A 7,831-nucleotide genomic window follows, 5' to 3' on the forward strand; every position below is an offset into this window, starting at 1 on the left:
AAAGGGAACTCTAGTGCTGTAGTGACTATTTTTGGGTTCTAAAGTAATCCTGAGGGAAATTTATTCTGAAGACATTAAAGCTCTCTAGAACATGGGAGAATCAGCATGAAAATTAGAAGTAGGAGAGTGAGCATGGCTTATTTTTGCAATTAGAAATGAAGAAAGGAAAGTGTTTTAATTGTTTTTAAAAAACAAAAGCTTGATTATGAAAAATATCTCATTATTTGTATGCTTCTTGATACTCTGATATCCACGTAGATGGCATTTCTGCACAATGTAATTTTATGTGGATAGAAAACATCCTCAAGGGTCCTCAGATGCTGCAGTAATTTTCAACCAAATCTAGCAGACACTACGTGATGTCACAATTGTGGTAGAGAGGGGAATACTGCTCTAGGCTCCCTTCAACTTCGTGATATATTCATGGTGATTTTAAGGCCAATATGGACCTTGCTTCTATCCTGGTTGTCTGGTGACTGAGTCCACTTAGTAAAAAAAACCTTCCCTCTAGTTTTTACCAGGCCCCTACCATCTACACCTGGACTACCAAAACCCCACCTAACCAGGCCTAGACATGAAGCCGGACACGTTTCTAAAATGCAGATCTGATCGTGTCATTTCTCTTTTAAAAGCCATTCCCATCCAGTCTCCTGGGGAAGATGCAAGTTGGTACATGTCTTTTGGAAAAGTGGTGCCAATATTTCTCAAGAATTTGAGAAATTCACAATTTGTTATATTTGAGAAATATAACAAATATACCTGTCTTGTGACTCGGCAGTTCTATTTCGCAGTGCCCATCCTCAGCAGGTAGTCCTAAGCAAGGTGCTTTGAATACAGAGATGTTTAATGCAGCATTATTTAAGATAATAAAAATTGGAAACAAACAATGTACATATACATAGTTAAGTAGCCCATGGTATACCCAGTCAATGAAATATTTTTCAGCAACTAAAAATACCTAATTACACTATTTTATAGCATAGGAAAGTACCTATGCAACAAAGCTTAGTAAACATGTTAAAATACAAAACTGTATCAAAATCTAAAAACATAAAATACAGAAAAAGAGTTGAAACCTTCCCTTTCTTCCTCCCATCTCCACCCCACCCCCTGCCCCGGGTGAGGTAGGGAAGGCTAATAAACCTTATATTGCGTTCTACTACTGACAAAAGCTAGTCTTGGAGATGCCCTGCCTAAGAAAATGATTTGATATAATACAAAAGCAAGAAGGGTTTTCAATACTTTCCAATTTCTTTGTGGAGCCAGATGTGGCCATCAGAGATAGGTGGCTCTGATGCTTAAAAAAGATGCAGAAATTACAGACCTGGGAAGGGTTTGTGAGCGGGAGACTAGCAGACAGTTGTGGGGTGTTGAGGTTGACATTGTTGCGTATAATAAGGTAAAACATTATCTTTGATGTATGTGGAGGCCTTGTTAACTCACATTTAGGAAACTGTTTCTCTAAACCCTTGGTCTGAACTGAGACTGAGCTCTGAGAATTATCTTTGTCTCTGTGTGTGTGTGTGCATTTGATTCAGTGGTTATCTGCTGAATCTGTCAGGAAGGAAGATGCATATCTTTAGCTTATAATGGTAGAGACCCCTTTCGACCTCTCCAGGAATATTATTCTAGTCTGAGAAACTCAGAACTCTGGGAGATGCTCCACTGAGGGTGTGTCGCGTGGATTGCCTAAGAGGAAGAAGGCAGAGGCAGGGATCTGGGTCTGCACACAGACAGGTTTGGTGGTGACGGCTCTTCTACCCTGGACTATTAGAACAGTCACCTCTGGTGCCTGGTTTGCATTTTGCTTTGCTCTGCGGTTCCCTTCCATTACCTCCAGTCTTCCAGAAAGCCTGTTATTCTTTCAGCCTTGTGTGGTACTGTGGAAGGGAGATTAAGGAGCAGGTCAGTAAAAGCACCATGGGTCCCTTCCCACCTCACCCCTCCGACGAACTCAGTGGCACAAATAGTAGCATTGTCCTGGGAAGGACACTAGATGTGAGTTCCAGGCACTGGCGGGTAGAGGAATGGGCCATGGCCAGAGCAGGGCTGGGGGTGGGGTAGTACTATTACTTAGGGATACGGGGCTGCCAAAGGGGTGGTTCCAAAGTGTACGGAGACCATTAGCTTCTTTGCCAAAGAAACTAAACAGAGGTTCTGCTCCAGGTTGCTCTGGCACCACCTGGGAGCTCTCAAAGTCTACTGATTCCTGGGCCTCGCCTCATAATAATTGAATCTGAATCCCTGGAGATGGGGTCTGGGCATCAGTATTTTGTAAGAGCTCCCCAGGTGATTCTGATGTGCAGCCAGGTTGAAACCACTGCCTTGGAGATGGTGATCAGGAAAGGGAGAGGCTCACCTGGGTAAGATATATACAAATCTCGACAGCAATATTGCAAAAACCTGAAGCATATTAAAAAGTCTGGGAGAAAATACAGTCAATTTTCAAAACGGTAGTTACGTTCCATAAAGTCTGGAAACACTGAATTAGCAAATACTGAATCATTGCTCCTAGGGGAAATATATTCATGTATATATGTCTCTCACATAGATCATAATCTTAAATACTAAAAAGAAGTCATCATGGTAGAAAACCATGAGGTTCAGGGCTGTTAAGTGACTTGCCTGAGACCATCTCATCAGTCACAGGAACCAGAGTTGAGATTCAAGTCCTGTCCAGGTGATCCTGGAGCCGGAGCTTCTTTCGCTACACCACACTGCCCCCTACCGGCTCCATCTTCTGGCCACTTCTGCACGAGAGCTGAACCAGAAGGGAGCGTGTGCCTTTCCTCATCTGGAAACCAGTGCAGGTCCAATAGGCCACTCAAAATTTTCAGCGCTGTGTGCATGTCCACACGTATTGATTTTGGAGTTCCAAATAAATTTTAGGGAGTAGGTGCATTTGCAAATTTGGAATCTGCTAATAATGAACATCAACTGTAAATAATATTACCAGCAATTATATTTGGATATAAGATATAATTAAATGCCTTTTTCTTTCTCATTTTTCTAAAATCCCTTTAATGTGTATGTATAAATTTTATAAGGAAAAAATGTAAAAAACAAACTAAAAATCTTTTCCACTGCATCCCTCTGTCTATAGACCTATTTCTTCCCAAAGTGTGGCCTTGGCCTATTCACATCAGAATCACTTTGAGTGGTAATTGAAAAGATTGAATCCTATCCCATCCCTTCCCAAACTGCTAAACTAGAATCTCTAAGGAACCCAAGAATCTGCATTTGACAAATTTCCCCAGATCACTCTTATGTACACTAATGTGAAAAACATTTGCTTTTGCAATCTCTGAAGAGTGAGGATGAAATAAGGGTATTTCAGATAAGGAGGCTGAAAGAATTTACTTCTCACAAACCATTGCTGAAAGAACTACTGAAAGACATACTTCACTCTAAGAAAAGATTGAAACCTCAAAGGAAGGATTGGGATGCAAGAGGCAATGGTGAGCAAAACAATTGGTAAGCACGTGGTAAACCTGAATAATTGCCTATAGCAGACAAAATAAAACGAATGAAAGGGGAGGAAAATTAAAATGAGGTGAAATTAAGTTAAAAGACAACCATAACATAGAAAAAGAGGTTGTGTAATAGGTGTTAAAGCATGCTGAAACTTCGTAGAGTTTGGAAGAGGAAAGGAGATACTGATTAAACATTTTTTGGAGGTACAGGAGCATGACCTAAGGAGAATAAAAGAATAAAAATATAAAGTATAATTTTGAAATTAGTAGGAAAAAAGGAATTTAAAAACTGGAATAACCAAAAAAAGGAAGAAAGAAGAAGAAACAAAGAAGCAGAGGCAGGAGGAAAGAATGTTTCAAGAGAATGTGTGAGCAATGGCATAGGAGTGGAGAAGAGGCGTCACTGTCAGGTAAGTTTGATTTTACTCTACTTACATGCTAATAACTTAGCCTAGTATGGTTTTTTAAAATAAATTTGTTTATTTATTTATTTTTGGCTGTGTTGGGTCTTTGTTGCTGTGAGCAGGCTTTATCTAGTTGCGGCAAGCTGGGGCTACTCTTTCGTTGTGGTGTGCAGGCTTCTCATTGTGGTGGCTTCTCTTGTTGTGGAGCATGGGCTCTAGGAGCGCGGGCTTCAGTAGTTGTGGCACGTGGGCTCAGTAGTTGTGGCTTGAGGGCTCTAGAGCACAGGCTCAGTAGTTGTGGCGTGCGAGCTTAGTTGCTCCACGGCATGTGGGATCTTCCCGGACCAGGGCCCGAACCTGTGTCCCCTGCATTGGCAGGCGGAATCTTAACCACTGTGCCACCAGAGAAGTCCTATTATGGCTTCATGGGTGTTGGTAGAAGACACAAGATTCCTGGGTAAGATACAAAGGACAATATTACTCACAGCCTGGCTAATAGCGTAAGAATCAATCAGCATTATTTGTGTCAGTTCCCTTATTTCCTAAGCCCCATGACAGTGACACAGAGGGTCCAGGTGCATGTTTGCACATGTAGTGGGTTGTATTACAAGAGAGAAACACTGAGCTTGGCAACCTGTTGTTTTATAGCAAGCAGTAAGCAAGTCTGCTCTTTGTCCCAGAGGAAGACATTGCCTCATCTACAAAGGTTCTATATAATCCTGAGAAATGGTCCTGGTAAAGGTCAGTTAGGGCTTTGCATTCTTGGCACACTCAGTAAGACATGTAGGAACACGAGAGACCCATGGAGGAGTATCTCCCAGCATACAGAAGTGAGAATCTGTGAGTAAATTGTTTTGCTGGGTCATATGGTGCATTGGACTGGGAAGGAGGAAGAGGAGTGGAAAAGGAGTAGGGAGATGTAATTTAAAACCCCAGAGCTAAGGGCCTTTTATGGTCGTTTGGGCTGCTATAATAAAATCCATAGACTGGGTGACTGAAGTAACAAACATTTATCTCTCACAGTCCTGGAAGCTGGGAAGTCCAAGATCAAGGTGTCAGCTGGGTTTTTATAGCATCTTAATACAGAACAATAAACTTTTAGAGTAGTGACAAAACAAAGGAAAAGCACGTTGGGCTTCTAGGAGATGGCAAATTGTGGAAAGGTAAATATATAAAGGAAACTAATGGAAAATGTGTTGTTTTTAGCAAGGTTTGTTCTGCAGGTTTCTCTGGCGCCATCTCTGGGCTGATAAGCATCTAGTGCTGTCTCCGATGATTTGAGAATCGATCTGCCCTTCCTGGTACAGAGGGGGAGGCCAGAAAGTTTTTCTTGTGTCTGGTTGTGGTTTCTTCTTTCTATCTTTAGTTGTGGAAGATCTTTCCTGGTAGGTTCTGGTTTTTTTCACTGATGGTTGTTCTGTAAATAGTTGTAATTTTGGTGTGCCCATGAAAGGAGGTGAGCTCAGGGTCTTTCTACTCCGCTATCTTGGCCCATCTCTTAAGTGCAAATCTTTTAAATTGGACTTAACCTGTTTATATCCCATGTCAATTTTTCCTTTTGGGGAGACATATCTCTAAGAGCTCTTTGTAAATGAAGAAAATTAGCCCTTTGCTACATATGCTATAAATATTTTCCTGAATTGCCCTCCCACTTTGATTGAGGTATAGTTTAATTGGGGTACAATACTATACAAGTATCAGGTGTACAACATAGTGTTTCACAATTTTTAAAAGTTATATTTCATTTATAGTTACAAGATATTGGCTATGTTCCCTGTGTTGTACTATTTCCTGTGTTGTATATATCTTTGCAGCTTTTTTTTTTTTTCAAATGGGTCAGTTATTTAATTAGGTTCTTTGTAAGAAGTTTAGAACACTGCTTTGTGAGGATAAATTCCATTTGTGAGAGCAGATACAGAGCGGAGGTAGCCCTGGAGCTGAGGAACAGCTTTGATTCTTCGCAGAATTTGTGAGTCCGCAGCTTCCTGATCCACCTTGCTCTGCTCTGTAACCTCGTGGTTCTCTCTCTCTGTGTCGAAGATCTCACCTTCCTGGTGCCTGAGCTTACGCAGCTTCTTTTTAAAAAAAAATTTTTTTTTTAAACATTTTTTTTTTTTTTTTGAAAATATTTATTTATTTATTTATTTATTTATTTATTTATGGCTGTGTTGGGTCTTCGTTTCTGTGCGAGGGCTTTCTCTAGTTGTGGCAAGCGGGGGCCACTCTTCATCGCGGTGCGCGGGCCTCTCACTATCGTGGCCTCTCTTGTTGCGGAGCACAGGCTCCAGATGCGCAGGCTCAGTAATTGTGGCTCACGGGCCTAGTTGCTCCGTGGCATGTGGGATCCTCCCAGACCAGGGCTCGAACCCGTGTCCCCTGCATTGGCAGGCGGATTCTCAACCACTGCGCCACCAGGGAAGCCCTTAAACATTTTTATTGGAGTATAATTGCTTTACAATGGTGTGTTAGTTTCTGCTGTATCAAAAAGTGAATCAGCTATACATATACATATATCCCCATATCCCCTCCCTCTTGCGTCTCCCTCCCTCCCACCCTCCCTATCCCACCCCTCTAGGTGGACACAAAGCACCGAGCTGATCTCCCTGTGCTATGTGGCTGCTTCCCATTAGCTACCTATTTTACATTTGGTAGTGTATATATGTCCATGCCACTCTCTCACCTCGTCCCAGCTTACCCTTCCCCCTCCCCATGTCCTCAAGTCCATTCTCTACATCTGCATCTTTATTCCTGTCCTGCCTCTAGATTCTTCAGAACCATTTTTTTTTTTTTAGATTCCATATGTATGTGTTAGCATACGGTATTTGTTTTTCTCTTTCTGACTTACTTCACTCTGTATGACAGACTCTAGGTCCATCCACCTCACTACAAATAACTCAATTTCGTTTCTTTTTATGGCTGAGTAATATTCCATTGTATATATGTGCCACATCTTCTTTATCCATTCATCTGTCGATGGACGCTTAGGTGGCTTCCACGTCCTGGCTATTGTAAATAGAGCTACGCAGCTTCTTTTTGAAGTAAGCATCAGTGAGATGTTCCGGGTTTTTCATACCACTGATATCAATTTTGATGGAGGTGGCAATGACAAATTTCTGGTGTGTTCTACGCCGAGGAACTCAATTGAGGGACAGAGACCCAGTCACAAGTAGCAAGCCACTGCTCAGCTGCTTCAGGCAAATGACCCTCTTGCCTCTGTGGCGCCCAGGGAGGACGATGAGAATGGTCCCAGGAGTGATGCTAGCGCAGTTTTCTCACGTGCTTACTGAAGGGTTTTTTGCCGACTCAACAGCTTTCGAGGGCACGTCTTCAGTAGGATAATACCTAGGCATTTTGCAAAATTTAACCACTCGGGTACCACCATTCTTGACACCACCAACTGGTTTTGTGACAGTAGCAAGAACTGCCACCTTCTTTTTCTTTTTCTTTTCAACCTTGGCTTTAGCTGCTGAATACTTCCTCTTGTACAAGGCCTTTCTAGAATACATAGCCGATCGGGAATGTCTGCCAATTCCTCTGACCGGGACAGGGTTTCGGCTTCAGCGGGGCTTCCCCTTCTTAAACTTCTTCACCTTTTTAACCTTGCCACCAGCATCAGCCTTCTTGGCTTCAGGTTTTTTCTCCTTAGTATCTGGCTTCTCAGCTTTTTCACCCGCCATCTTGAAAGATGGGATAGAGCTCCTTGTAGCTCATTTATTTTATACATAGTAGTTGTACCTCCTCTTAACCCCCTACCTCTTTCTTGCCCCTCCCCCCTTCCCACTCCCCACTGAGTTGCCCTTTGTTTGTTGAATTGTTTGTGGCCTTGGAGAAATGTTTAATTTCTTCTTCTTTTTAAAAATGTAGTCAAATGTGTTAGTAGCTATTCAGTAGGTACTTATACCTGGAGAAACAAGAAGAAGGTGGGAGCCTGAGCCTCCACTTCCTTGAACAACA

The 7,831-nt window shown here is 42.1% G+C and overlaps 1 pseudogene; it reads right to left on the reverse strand.

Moving 5' to 3' along the window:
- Positions 1-5,745: 5,745 nt before the first annotated feature.
- LOC102997737 (60S ribosomal protein L6-like) lies at positions 5,746-7,554 on the reverse strand (annotated as a pseudogene).
- Positions 7,555-7,831: the final 277 nt, after the last annotated feature.

Source organism: Balaenoptera acutorostrata, chromosome 8 (genome assembly GCF_949987535.1).
Source record: "Balaenoptera acutorostrata chromosome 8, mBalAcu1.1, whole genome shotgun sequence".
NCBI classification, from domain to species: Eukaryota; Metazoa; Chordata; class Mammalia; order Artiodactyla; family Balaenopteridae; genus Balaenoptera; species Balaenoptera acutorostrata.